The 15,343-nt window shown below is 40.2% G+C and overlaps 1 long non-coding RNA gene and 1 other non-coding gene across 2 annotated transcripts in view; one reads left to right on the top strand and one right to left on the bottom strand.

Moving 5' to 3' along the window:
* LOC116659235 overlaps positions 1-15,343 on the top strand; it is a 125,960-nt gene that overhangs the window by 25,738 nt on the left and 84,879 nt on the right. The window lies entirely within an intron of this gene.
* LOC116659439 lies at positions 4,654-4,715 on the bottom strand. Its single transcript, XR_004314832.1, has one exon. It is a non-coding gene; the product is annotated as a U7 small nuclear RNA (small nuclear RNA).

The following is a 15,343-nucleotide window of genomic DNA, read 5'->3' as shown; positions in this document are numbered from 1 at the left end:
TGTAGGGGGTTAGAGGTGTGTAGAATCATGAGAGCTTTGGGGAATAAAGGTCAAGGGGTTTGTTACTAACTTCCAAAAAATCTCAAGTGGAAAAATCACCAGGAAGCCAAGTTGCCGCTGGTGATCTCAGCTCTGCAGCACTGAGAGGGGGTGATTCTTAGGAGGATGCTCAGAAGCTGACACGTAGCCCCAGGTCTGCTCCCTACCAGTGCCCACACACCTGCTTGTAACTACTGATAGAGAAAAATGGTTTTTACTTCTACCTTCCAATGATTGCACTTCCCAATGGCAGGTTATACCACGAACTCTATTGGCGAGGGAGCCTGGGAAATGTAGTTTTTAGGCTCTCAGCCCTTGTGGTACAGAGGGGTGCTTAGAAGGACAAAGACAGTACTTACTGAGTCCCAACAAAAAATTTCTGGTACAAATGCTTCTTGTCCTTCCTATAGGAAATTCAGGTGGTCATTCCTCTGTAACCTGCTTTCTCTTGAAAACTCCATGGGGGCGGATGTTAATCAAGTCTCTAACCCTCGTGCCAGACAAAAGCAGACAATAAGTTGTTCTGAACTAATTTGGATGGAATGACAACAGAATCAGTAAAAAAATAAGAAAGTTGTCCTCATGTACTGAAGTTGAATTTCAAGGTCTCCTGGCATCGAATCTGCTAATTCTCCCTAATGACTGCCCTAGATTCTGCCCCAGCTTAAGCTATGTTCCTTCCTAGCCTGTCAGAGTGACCATGAAGAGCTACTTGCTCAACCAGTGACCTTAAGCCTGAGTTTCAGGTCCTGTCTGCATATCCAGAAGGAGGAGGATTTGACAATGGTCCGCTTTGTTTTGATCCATGGAGACTGTCAGTTACATAGTTTTTTGCTTTGAACTGCGTTATCAAGTTGGTTGTGTAGAGCTGGTCGAAGTGTGTCTATATTTTATTCATATGGTTCCAAACACGACTTTCATGCTCTGGCAGGTTGGGGTTCTTTTTGGGAAAGTGGAGTTTATGGGTTCACACTGGGGCAAGGTTTGGAGTATTGGAAGTAAAAAGGAGATAGGGTGGGTCTGGGTGTTATTAGGAAGGACCTGTTCAGCCATGAGGAAAGGATACTCAGGAGAGGGTGGGGATCCTGGTGTGATTTCATCTGAAAAGGCTAAGAGTTGAAACTCTATGGAAGATTAAAGACATCCTCTTGATACTTACTTTCCTCACCAAAAAAGGGTAAGACTATTGTGCCTATAGTAAAAATAATGGTAGAATGACTCAGGCTTACTTACAACCATCAAAGAAATGAAAGATATGGATCATGTCACTAATTAATCTTTTCATCATTATCAAGTGGTGACTATCCAGCTGAAGAGAGCTGTGTGCATAACAGCACAATTATGGGGGATGTGATGATGTAACAGCTGCTAGTGCCCAGCATTTAGCCTCTCTTTTCCATTCCCACCCACCCTGGTCTCTGGCTATATTTAGTTGCTTTACACAGTGTACCGAGACCAAAGTCTATTTTATACAATTAAAAGAATAGAGAGAAGAGAGTCTTCATTGGAAAAATCAGGCTTCACAATGTCTTTTTCCCTTGGTTATCCAGGTGCCTTCTTGGTTAGTATATTTTCTCCTATGTTGCACTTAGAATCATGGCTAAAACACAATTATGAGTTTACTTTGTGTAAAGGGGAATAGGGCATTTAGCAGTCATCTAGTGAATACAGTCAAGATGGTTAGTGAATCTGGAAAATTCCACTCTCAAAAAAATTACTTTCTCTACTCTGTAGCAGATTTCCTCTTGGCCTTAATTATCCGCAGAGTTGTCCAATTTTCTGATAGTCTCTACTGTTGTTGACATCACCTTAATAATCTATTTAATGGATTTTGCTGGGTTCACTAGGGAACCCTTTATTCTTAGAGGCTTCTTTTATCAATTAATTTATTTATTCCATAAACATTGAACACTGTTCCAGTTATCTATTGCTGTGTAATAAACTACCCTAAAACCTAGTGACTTAGTGCAATCATTTATTATGATCACGCATCTTTCTTGGTGTTGGTGGGCAAAAGCTGGGCAGCTCTTTCTTGGAGAACTTCATACAGTTCTGGTCAGATGGTGGTTGAGGCTAGAGCTAGATAAAGGTTCCTTCACTCTGTGCCTGTCACTGGGCTCTTCAGGGACCTCTCTCTCTCCACGAGATTAGCCGGGGCATCCTCGGAGCTTGTTGGTACTTTGGTAATCAGCCTTCTTACTTTGTGACCAGCTTTCTCCAGCACAAGTGTTCTAAAAAAATCCAAGTGGAAGTTGCAAAGCCTCTTCTGTCCTAGAGGTCAAGAAGGTTACTTCTCTCTTCTGTTTGTCACAGCAGTCACCAGCCAGCCCAGACTCCAGGAGTTGAAGAAATAGATCCCACCTCACAATAGTGGAATGGCTTGTGCCTTCAAGGAGGAAGGGAACTGATGATGGTCATCTTAATGACAAGCCACCACGGGCACCTGCTATATGACAAGCCCTATGATAGGTGCTGGGGAAGAGTGTTGTATAAACCAGGCACTGCCTCTGCCCTTGTGGAGATTAAAATCTAGCTTAATTAACTTTAGTTTGACATGATGGTTTTTTACTATCCACTGCTGAACAGTAAATCTCAATACCAAGTATATTTAGTTATGAAACTGTCCAAGAGTTATTCTGATCATTTGACCTTCTGGTCATTTTGGCCTTCCCAATAACCAAACTGAATGAAATTTGTAGTTATCTAATCTATAACTTGACTAATCAATTTGATGAGCTGTCTCATCCATGTATTTTTAAAAACACAGTCTGAATAAAACTGGGAAATTCATCTGCAGCTTAACATATGGAGTTCCTGCCAGATGTGGAGGCAGAAATTAGCTTTTTAAACTCATAATAAGGACTATAAGAAAAGGTGAAAAGTCAGATTTTGCTCCTGACAAGCTTCTGTTCTTTTGAGCATTTCTGATTTCACGCAAGTGGAGCAACTTGTGACCATTACAAAGCAAGAAGGGAGCCTGGACAACACATGATAAACTAGACAGGCAGGCTCTGTCAGTTTCCCTCCTGAGAATTACCTGTTGGAGAGAAGTAATGGATTATTTGCCTCAGTTTTCTTCTCTCTTGTATCATGAAAGGAAGGTGATCTAGGTTTGTTAAGTAAAAGGAGATTTCAGGACAGGAGTGTTGACAGAAGAATCAGCGCTGTTCAGCAATTCTCAGATCATATTGTTTTTGGCATAGTTTGTGTCCATTTGGTGTAACAGCTATGAGGGGCTGGGGGAGGGGACTCATGATGACACAAGAGATACCTTGACATTTCAGAGACAAAGGTCAAAGCCTGAAAAGGTCCAAGAGCACGCAGAATTCCTGGGTACACTCGTCAACTTCCCTGCCGTGGAACTAGTATCATACTGGGCCTTCTTAGGTTATGTCTTTATGCTGTATTATCTCACAGAGCATGAAAAGACATTATAGGGGACAGTTTAAGTAAAACAGCAACAGTAATATATACTTTGCCTCAAGGACAGGACTGATTCAAACAAAAATAAATTTTGGCTTAATTGTCATATAACAAGTCTCCTGTATCAATCCATTCACTTTAACTTTGTAGCTCATTCTTCATCAATGTGCATACTTTTCTCCCACTAGGAAATCTTATGTCCCCTGGGTGTGATTTACTAAATGAAACTTCTTTCCATTTCTCATACCAATTTATTTACCTATCTGAAATGCCTGTTTCTACCTTATCTGGAAATTCATAATAGATTTTAATTATATCCTATTCTTCCTTCGGCCAGCACATGCTGACTTGACGTGTTTTGTGTTAGGTTGTTGTTTTGTGCCTGCCGATAGATATAGCACTTTATAACTTTTCATGGGCATCTAATTTGCCCAAATAGTTGGTAAACCGGCAGGAGCTTCTGTATACACACAAATATACATATATGTACATGCATATATATATTTACATACACACATAATAATGTGTAGTATTGTATACATACACAGGAGACATCTCTCCACAGTTGGTTGACATCTTTTGTTTTTATAGTTTATAATAAAATAGACTATTGTATAATTAAGTGATGAATTAGATCAATATATATTATAATGGATTATTCAGATTTTTAGAGCACCTCAACTTCATAAAGATGAAAATAATCTAGATCATTGTTCATCTTTTCCTCAGGGAAGATTCTTTTGGGGGGGGAGGTAATTAGATTTTTATTTATTAATCTATTTAAAAATTTCTTTAATGGAGGTACTGGGGATTGAACCCAGGACTTTGTGCATGCTAAGCATGTACTCTAACCACTGAGCTATACCCTCCCCTCCATCCTCTGAGAAAATTCTTTCCATAAATCCATGACAAACGTAAGTACTTGAGCTGTGCAAGTACTTGTGACTGATTATTTGGGGCAAAAATGATTTTTTTTCCCCTAGATTTATAGAAGTCTTACTTCTCAACTTGAGGCTACCGAGCCTTTGAGTTTCTGTGTTGGCCTTGTGGGATTTATCAAGTTTTGTTTTCATTGGTTGTGAGGGAACCACAAGGATGGCTTGGAGAACTTCAGCTCCTCCCCTATAATGTTTAAATACTTCCCCCAATGCTGACTCCCTAAATGAACATACAACTTTTTTTTTTTTCCATAGGGGCTTTCAAGTGTAGATCGGAAAACCTACTAGGCAAATTCTAAAAGAGCTGTAACGCTGAACCTACAATTTTAGTAAAAACTTAGGATTGGCCTCAGGAAAAATCTCCTACCATCGTATCATCTCTACTCTTCCTTCTTCTAACTAATTGGTTGTCCCCGAAAGCTTTTTATATCAAAGATTGGTGCTGCCCTTGCCTGTTCACTGATAAGGGGCATCCCGATTTGTCTGATTTCAGGGTCACCAGGAAACACTTTTCCTTTCTCCAAATATCATGAATTATTTCCATATCACTGATATTACATTAATATGGACTGAAGCTTTCTTCTCATAATTAGTGTAAATCCTATTGGAAGAATTAATATAATGATGGGTCTTTATTCGCATAAAGTGATAATAACTGATAGCAGATCTTTTCTTGAAAACAAGTTTTGCTTAGGGCAAGGTGGTGACCGAGTGCAGGAATGGTGGGTCATCGCATTCTTAAAGCAGTGGTTTCAGAAGTAGGATATCCATACCCTATGGAGAATCCAAAATGATCCATTAAAGTACAGAAAGAAAATATTAAATCTTCTGCTTATTTCAATTTTAAATTTCATCTTACATGAAATGTTTTACAGAAATACGTATGTAACTTTTAAGTAAAAATACACAGGTTGCCTCAAATTTTTTTTATTGATGGAGGGATGTGACCTAAAAGGTTAGAAATGACTGCTTACAAAGAATGAATGTGGGCAAGGTCTTCATGATGCTACGTGGAGGAACAGGAAATAGTTACAGAAGTGGGTGTTTGCAAGCTCAGAATTCTGACTCCAGTTACTACTGATTTCAGTTAATTGATCAATAGGTAGTTTACTAACTCTCAACCTGACGCAGGACAGTCCCTTTTAAGATGTTGAGAAATTGCTCAACTTTAGGATGTTGACCGAAGAAAGTAGATATTAATCATGCTTTTTTTCTCCCAGTTTTGTTTTCTCAGGAGTCCCCTGGGTACAGAAAGTTTTGAGAGTGTTTACTGTTTGTGCAAGATGACTGGTTGGGTAAAGAAGTCCAAAGTTTATTATCTGCAGAACAAATAAAACCTGGGCAAAGGTAACTGCAGCGAATGTCTCCCACCTTCTCCCTTCATCATGTCTAAGAGGGTGTTTGTGCCAATGATTGCATAACTGAGAACCTAATCTATGCAAGTCAGATGGAGAGGAGGTGCATTTTAAAATTCTACTGGTTCAAAAGAGTCACTGGCTTTTTTTCTTCTTAGTTTGATAGGCAATTTTTGGTGGTGCCGATACAAAAATCATTTAAGATATCTATTTGTTGATGAGCTATTTCTAACCCTCCAGGTATTACTCATCAGACAGCATCTGAGTAGCTGAAATAGAATTGTTTTCTCCTTCCTCAAAGGTAGATACAGCATAGTGCTGGGCAACTAGTAAAATAAGTTTACCAATTCAAGGCTAATTTGGACTTCAGTTGGTGGTGGTGATTAATGACAGCAAGGACACCTGCATTGCTCTTCGCTTACTCCATAGTAATTACTGACGCGTGTTCAGCATGGACAAACATGTGGTGTGAAACTCCACTAGTTTTTAGAAGATGACATCCTATGCATTAACGTTGATGGGGAAGTGGGATGTGATTGAGTGGCTGAACGTATTATTGAGGGAAAAAATGCTTTGGGTCTCAGATATCCGTACTGAGCTAATATTTACTTAATCCTGCTAATTTTTTTCGATTCTTTGTTGTTGCTTTTGTTGGAATTTGAAGTTTATAAAGCCAGTTACAGAGGCGTTTTATATAGTACAGTCATGAAGTGTGATAATAAACGAGCCAGAAGCCGATGGTGGATAGAAGCTAAGTGAATTAAAGAGCTGAGTTTTCCCTTTCAAAGTAGGTATTGCAGACTTTTATCAATTTTTTCCAAATACATTTATCATCCAAGAATTTTTTTCTCAAATAAATATTTAAGAGAGGGTTTAAACATTATGATTAAAGCAATCAGAGTGAGACTCTCTGCCTAGTTTTTGGATGATTGAAAAAAAGTCCTCATAGGATTGATAATGTGTCTTGGGAAATCCACAGAGAATTGCCCCTGTCCATATGAGTATGTGTGGACATAGAAGGTAATAAAACTAGTTAGTGTCCAGATTATCCAAATAACCATTAACATTTACTGGCATAATTTTTTTAAAAAGAAAAAAAAATTTTCCATATGGAAAAGACAAATTCCAATTTTTAAGCCTAAGCCTTACTGTGACCTCGGTTTGGAATTTCACTTATGACCAGCTATTCAAGTGGAAAAACTAAATACAGTGTAAATCTATTTGAAGTATTTGGAAGTCCTTCTACTATAGACCGTGAAACACTGAACTGTGTCGCAAATGGATTGTTGACTCTGGACCAGAGTAGACGATTCCCTTTTTCTGAGTCTGTAAATTTGTAGCTTTTCCTAAAAATAAGGACCTTTGAAGGGCCCGCCCAGCTCTCAGATTCTGTTAGCCTCCCGTCCAAGGCTTACAACATCGAGGGTGCGAATTGTCTGTTCTGCCCCTAAATGGAGCTCCTTTCTGAGAAATGTCGGTGACTGTGGGAATATGTGAAGGTTGAGGGAGAAGGTGAGCGTAGAGGTGATGGGACAGTTTGTGGTTCCAAAACAGCCTTGGAAACTTGCAGAGCCTCTTACATCAACCAATTAATGATAATCAAAACAGGAGCTCTCTACCCAGGGACATTAAGGCATCTGGTGAAGATGGCAGAACGGAAGAGAGAGCGGAGAGACGGCAGGCCCGAGCCCCGGGGGCCAGCGCCAGGGCGCGCACGCGCTGCGTGGCTGGCGGCCGCGGGCTCACGGGGCCTGGTTTTCCAGTCTGGCACGGGGCTTGATGAGTCTGTTTATTCAGCTACAGTATCAGACGTTCCCTTTTCCTGCCCGAAGAAGTCCCCTTTGAAGAACTGCTCTGCTGGGCAGTAGTTTCCCCTTGGACGGGCTACTCCTGTTTGCAGACCTAAAGGAAAAGCCCTGGAAAGGCCACAAGAATGTTCTTTAAAGCGATATTCCAGCGCCACGTGAGGGGAGGATGAAATAGCAGTAAAAGATTTATTTCCTGGTTGAGGTATTTTTTTCCCCTCTCAAGTGGATTTTAGCGCTGAACAAAGGTGTCACATGAATGCGACGGGGTCAGCTGTTCTTGGGTCCCTCCAGGTCTGTGTGGTCAGGCGGAGGCCGGGGGTGGGAGAGCAGGGCCATTTCAAGCGTCTGTCGGCCTGGAGTGAGGAAAGCACACCCGCGAGAGTCGGAGAGAATTCAATAGGCCCGGCCTTCTAGTCCTGCACGTCTTTATCTGCAAAGGAATCAATGGCAGTGACTTATCAGAGGACCAGCCTCTACCTTCAAAGCAAAGCGGCAGAGAGAACTTTAGTGATCTTGGGGACGAGGTTCATAATCAAATTGGATAATTGAGAAGTTGACATTTTTAACCTGGGGGCTTGAATATTAATTTCTTATATCCCGGTGATCTTTTTTTACTTTTCAAAGGAGGTTTTCATCTAGCCCTCCTGTTAATCCTGTGAAGTAGCTCGGGGAGACATCAGTCCCCTCAGTTTTCCTCTTTGGAAGAGGATGTGGCCGAAGACAGAGAGATGGTTCCCCAGCTCATTACTGGCCGGGGCAGAATGACAGCCCAGGTCTCCTGACTCCGGGACCAGGTCTCTTTTCTCTGTATTCTTGGGACCAGTACAAAGTCATGATGGGAGTTTCAGAAAAAAGGAAGGTGACATTCTCCATCTCCTCCCAGGCACATAGAAAGTCACTGTGACTTTGAAGCCACTGCTTTGCTGTGTCCAAACGCTCTCTCCGGGACTGGCCTTAGGGAGGAGATTCAAAGTGAAACCTTCAGAGGGGAAGTCTCATATTCTAGTCACTGTGGCTGCCCATGCCTCTGGTGGGTTCATCTGGTCTTTCCCTGCACCGCATAAAACAGGAGTTCTCCAGAATGAAAAGGGTCCTTTGTTCCACCTCTGAGATGAACCCTTTGAGTAAGAGATGTCTCTTCACGGTGAGGCCTGGCTCTCCAGGAGAGGGGATGGGATGGGATCCAAACCCTCTCCTTGACTCCTGCCTGAGACTCTGTGACTCATGGTGACTCTCAGGGCCTAGGACTGAGGTTCATGCAGTGCATAATTGAGGATTAAGAGAGAACTGGAATTTTCTTCCAGGGAATACAAATTTGTTTTTCAGGGCTCCAGGGAGAAACCAGAAGAGGTCTTATATATGAACTGTCTTTTCTGCTTTGACATCCACAGCTTTGCATTTTATCTATTTCTGGATGTTTGTCTTCTTTCTACATGTAGAGCTCGACATTGCACCATATCTCGTAATTATTTGTATCCTCTAAGGCTTCCTAGTGCTTAAAATATCTGATGAGTGAATGGGAATCCATTTTCAGCCTATCCCTTATCCCACTGTCTCTCAGCCTGTAGTTTGAATCAGAATCACCTGGGAAACAGGCATATGTACTTTGAAATAAGTCCTGAGATGAATCTCATGTGAACCAAAGTTTGAGCATTATTGCTTTATCCCTTTTCTCCTTGGCTTTGAGAGCTCTCGGTGACTTTGAACAGTGCTATCAACATAAACACAGCCTCAGATTTGTGTAGTGTTTTCTGATGCACAAAGCTTATTTCTCATGTTCGTCTCATTTCCTCCTAATGTAAAGGGGCTAAGTTGAGAACAGTCCTATGATGTGGGTTCTTTTTCTACTCACCTTACAGATGAGGGGACAGAGGAGCCTCCGGGTCACACAGCCAATGCAGGGCAGCGCCGGTACTCACCCCAAGTCTTGTGATTCCAGGGGCCGTACTCTTTCCCCCACCACCCCTGCAGCTCTGAACCTTTGCAGGCATCGCCGTTACTTGTGTGGGAAATGTTATTCCTGATATTGCATGCTGTCCCCACCTATGGGGACAGTTGCCGTGATACAGATATGAAGCCAGAAACAGCAAACACAGTCTGTACTCCTAATGAAGTCTAGAGTAGGGTGCTTGGCTAAGACCAGCAACGAAGTGTCCTCTCATGCAAATATTGCTGTACAATATTTTTGGTTCATCGTCAATTGGAAAAGCAGAACTGGGTGCCTGGTGAGAAATGAGCATCGTTTCGGAGAAGGACAGTCTGTGTGTTTGGTGACCTGTGAACTGTCTGACTAGTGTGCTGTGCTCTCCTGACTTTACTGTACTGGGAATGGAGAAGGGAGGGGAAGCAGGCTGAGCCCCTAGCATTTGCCGTGTGACCTGGAGCCCCAGGGATGACCTGGCCAGCTCTGTGGAGGTTGGCTGTGTTAGATGTCCGGGAGGGTCCCAGCTAGGAAGGACAAACGCGGTGCCTGAGGAAGGAGGGTGGACATGCGGAACGCCGCGAGGGAGAGGGACCTTTTCCTCTCACGTAACGGAAAAGGTCTGGAATGCTCTGGAGTTCACTTGACACCCAAGGGAACATGGAGCCACCCTTTCAGAGGCAATTTAGTGATTGCTAGAGGATTCTAAACGGAACTTTCTGGATGACTGTTTAATCTTTGATTAGTTGCAACATACAGACAGCCATCAGAAAAGACTTGTCAGCCGAAAGAAGAGGTGGGCTGGAAACTTCTGCCGGTCCTTGGTTCTCTTCCACCCAGCTGGGAAGGAGTTCTTCTTTAATCATGGAGTAATAGATGATTGATTTGACTGTACCCTGATTAGAAAAGGTTTCATTTTACTTGTGCATGGTACATGGAATTAGTTAAGGGTTGCACAGGAAAAGAAGTGATGGACTATTGTTCACATAAAATTATAATGACAGCCTTCCTAACCGCTGTGTATTTATTATGTAAGAAAAGAAAATGTCTGGTAAAATTCTGTATAGGTTAATAACACCTTCATAATATACTCCTTCTTTTCTATTGACTTGAATAGCCCTCCTACTGACTTTTAATGGATTATTAGAGTTAATTACATCAATTGCAATATAATTGATTCTTAAATACTATGTAGAAACCTCATACAATTATGGAAAAACAAAAGTTATCTAGACATCTCAGATCAAAAAAGATTTGGAATTCCTGCACATTTAATTTCTGATAATCACTAGTCAGTTTGGACATTAAGATTGCATGGTGTCCTGTTTTCTCTTTGCTAGGTTTTGACAGAATTGATAGTTTTACAACATTTAACTCAATACGCATGGAAATATAAGATTAAAGCTGTGAATGCAGTTTTTTTTTTTTCTGAAAAAAGATCACTTCATGGCTTAAAAGCTGAAATGTGTTACCTGCCTAACATTGACAGAAACAAACTCAAGGGAAAATCAAAAGTGGATTTGATGTTGAGTTTTAGAAATCTCTTCTCCACAGGTGTAAAGATTCCTGTGGGTCTTAGGGTTTGTTACCTGAGGGCTTTAAAATATGACAAGGGGATGAATTGCCTAAAGGGGCAAAAAAATTGCTGGCATTTTATTACCTAGACTTGGGCTATGTGTTCTAATGTCAAAACCACTGGTTGAAAAGTGGAACATCATTAATATCTGTTACTTGATGTCATCTAGATCAAAAGAAAGCCCAAATAGAGTTGTTTGAATGCAACCTTTTCTTTTTTAGCTCATTTGGGGAAACTACTGTGTGGGTATTGACATGGTTATAAATGAGAGTTTTCCAAAGGACTCTTCTGCTTCGCACATCCAGATTTCTCGACCATTCTAAAATGGTCTGCACATAAATGTGTAAAAGAGCGACAGCTTGATGCAGTGGGCAGGTCGCTGGAATGGGAAACAGCAGACCTGACGCTTTGTTACTTCTTAGCTCCGTGGCTTCATCTGACTGGGTCTGAACATCCTCTTCTGTAAACTGAGAGCAAGAGTGAGCCTCTCAGGTCTCCCTACTGTGAACCTCCTGCCTTTGAACTCCTGTTGCTCTTGTTGTCTGTGGTAACATATTTGATTCTTAATATAAGCTGCCTTATATCAACATGTATTTTGTGTATATCAGTATGCCTTTATATGTGTATGTATATACATCTTATCTGGTGAAGTAGGTTATAAGTTTCCAAGGACAAGGGCACGTACATCTCTTAGTCCTCATAACATACACTATGGTTTCCTAGCAGAGAATAGCTACTGTTTGAGCAGCCAATCAAAAGGAGGTGTTTCCACTTATTCCTTGAAAGTCTTGCTAGGACCTAACAAAAATGACAAAATATCCCATTTATTTATTGGTTTAACTTTTAAAAGCATTGTAATATATTTCATTTTATGAAACTTTGCACTTTAAATCAGATGCATTTTAGATGTAAAATTGCACTCAGTTTTTTTCATCGGTTGAAATGCAATCCCATTTCCAACGGGACTTTTAATAGGACTTGAACAGCCTATTCTAAGGATCATCTCCAGCAACGCATGACAATAGCCATGCAAAAACAAACAAACAAAAAATTAGAAGGAGTGGGGACTTACCCTAGTAATTATCAAAACAAGCTGTGTATCCATCTTAAGCAATACACGATTGTAGTGATACGGTTAGTACACAAGTTTAGTGATAGAGAAATAAAATGACTAAAAAAGATTAGAGTCCAGAAACAGACCTAAGAAACAGGGGAATGTAACAGATATTATGGAGGCATTTCAAATCAGTAGCTCAAGAGTAGACTGTTCAGTAAATGGTACTGGGACAACTGGCTCTCCATCTGGACTCATACCATACACAAAAGTAAATTCCAGATGGAATGAAGCTCAAAACATAAAAACCAAATCTATACAAGTGTTGGAAGGAAATATGAACAAATCTTTTTTTTTTTTTAATATTCTTGGGTGAGAAGGTCTTTGTAAATAAGATGGGAGATCCAGAAGCCATTAAGCTAACAGAGTTGACTTCATTAAACAAAAATATCATAAACGAGGTTAGAAGAGAAATGGCAGATTGGGATGAAAATATTTGAATTATACATTATACATTATACATTATAGAGTTTCGACCCACATTCAAACAGTGCCACAAGTTAATGAGAAAAATAGAAGTAACTCACTGAAAATGGGCAAAAGATATAAAATAAGCAATTCTCAGCAGAAAATGCAAATGGCTAATAAATATTTGAATAATATGCTCAACCTTATTATTGGTAAAAGAAATGTACAAAAAGAGAACATGAGTTACCATTTTCTATGTATCAGATTGGCAAAAAGTGAGGGAGTTGATTGGATGTATCAGTTAAAATTAATGAGCATAACGTGTAGACTGTCAAGGACCCATGTCAGTAGTATGTTGTCACATGGAAAAAGCAAGTTATAGACTATCATCCATTGTACTATGTCATTTTGGTAATACTTAAAGAAAATGTGTATAAATATGTATAAATAAATAATAATTATTTATGCATTACATTTCACGACATTATTTTGTGTAGTAGCCATCTGTTGGAATAGCACTAAGTTGAGTATAAGCATCCACTTCTTTGGCTTACTTTTCAGCTGGAAAACATTCCTTTTATTATGCTTTATTTAACACTCATCAAGCTGAATAACTGATCTTTAGGAGGCAGTTACAAGTCATTAGTTCATGGAGTGTAATTGAATTGAGTATTATACGAATATAGTGCTGTATTTTATGGAATCTCAGTCAACTCTGGTTAAATTCTTCAAATCAGTCTTGTTGAATTGGGTCAGTTAAATAGGGTTCTGGCTCCCCGTGGTCTCGGTCAGATCTTGTCAGGACCTCTCCAGTCTTTAGGCTCCTGAGCTTTGTGCAAGGGCTGTGGTCGCTCTGCATCCTCTGTCAGTTGTAATTATACCACGTGATGCCAAGGGCTCTGTTCACCTGCTTCACGAACACTCTGTGTGTTAACGAAATTGCAATATCCTGGAACCCAGACGGTCCGTAGGGTGAGGCGAGTCAACGTAAATAAAGTCTTGTAATTAGTTTGAACTTGCTTCCCCGTTTTTTTGTCAGCAAGGAGTTAACAAGTCCAGACCTTTGGTCATATGGGTCTTTAAGAAAAGCTTTTTTCCCCATTCCAATGACTTCCTGTTCATAGGAAAATGAGAGGAAATGAACCCCTAACAGGAGGATGGACCCACCCTTTTCCAGTCGTGTGGCTAATTTGTCAGGTGTAATATTGGCACCTGGTGGCTTGTGTTGGCTTCCTGCCCACCCTTGCCGGGGAAGTATCCAAATACTTGCAATAGGCGGGAGAAGACTTCAAAGCCATTTGTAAGAGAAAGGATATTGTCATTAAAGAACTCAGCGGTGAATACTCCCAATCATTTAGTGATGTCAAGATGAAAGGAAAATTTTAAAAACACATTATCCAGAGTTTTTTCTGGTGTATCATATGACCTGCTAAAACAAAGCAATGTAGTCGATTTAGTAATGATACATTTTCAAGAATATGTATATATTGATTGAAAGTTTAGTTTTCCTGTTTTTGAGAAATTAACAAAGGTATCAATTATTTGTCAGAAGATAATGAATTGCTTCTTTAAATGTATAGTTCTTCTTGCTCAATATACCCTTTTTTTTCCCCCAATATACCCTTTAAATCAGTACTTTCTTCGTGCCTGCAAATGTAATTATTTCCTTTTAATTGAAAGGGAAAACCACGGTAGTATCAAGTGGACCTGACAAGTGGAAAAGGACAATATGGGTTTTCAGAATTCATTAGGAATTTTGGATGGGCACAGCTGGTTCAGTTCCATACCTCTCAATTTTCAGCTAGAAATAATTATTGCCTTTTGAACAATGGTATAGTTAATTGTCCAGCAATTCAAGGTAAATTTGTCCATGAATGGGGATTAACCAAACTATAATCAGTGGTCATTAAACCATAATAAACTCTATAAAGCAATGGAACTTCTTTTAGTTTTTATAGTTCATGTAAACTAAATTGGCTTCAGTATCTAAAACTCATGACAGAGTCAGCATTCACGGATATGGAAAACAAGAATGATTAATGTCTCTACAGCATATGTTCACGGTATCATTTGTAGATCTCAATCAGTGAACTGTCACCAAAGATCAAGAAGTATTTATTGAATTTTTATTAGCCTTACATAGTATTAGAAAAGTTTCATAAGTTATTAATTGAATGGGTATTTGTTGAATGTCTACTGTATTGGAGAGTATATAGTTGGATTTGCTCTGGCAGAGACTGAAGCCTTCTGTAGGGGGAATGGTAAAGATGTGTTGCATAGGGGTCCCCCAACCCTGTGAGTTGATGGGAAAAGTTTTAACTTTCTAGAGATCTTACAGTCTCCTACAGTTTAGTCTGGCAAACTTGAAACACGTGAACGATTAGAAATAATACATTATGTGTTACCAACTGTAAATGGGGTGGGAGCTCAGAAAAGGGAAAGCCAATGTTGATTGAAATAACCTTTGAGGAAGAGGTTAGTTCCCTGAGCCTCGAGTGTAACTAGTATTTAGATAGCCCAAAAGGAAAAGAGTGAGCATTTTAAGTGAGTGAGGACTAGGAATGAGAGTGGAGTGGGTTGGTCCTTTGAGGTCTGGATGATGGCAGCACTGGTTGCAGCTTCAAGTGTTGTGGGAAATAAGGTAGATTGGCTCAGTGGCAATAATATGAATGGTCTTGGGAGCTCCGCAGAAGAATGTAGGTTTTGAAGTATGGGATAGGGTGGGCTAATGTGATTTAAATAGTAGTTTTAGGAAGATTTT

Source organism: Camelus ferus, chromosome 23 (genome assembly GCF_009834535.1).
Source record: "Camelus ferus isolate YT-003-E chromosome 23, BCGSAC_Cfer_1.0, whole genome shotgun sequence".
Classification (NCBI taxonomy): domain Eukaryota; kingdom Metazoa; phylum Chordata; class Mammalia; order Artiodactyla; family Camelidae; genus Camelus; species Camelus ferus.
Note: the sequence above shows the minus strand (reverse complement) of the source record. Positions and strands in the feature narration are given on the sequence as shown.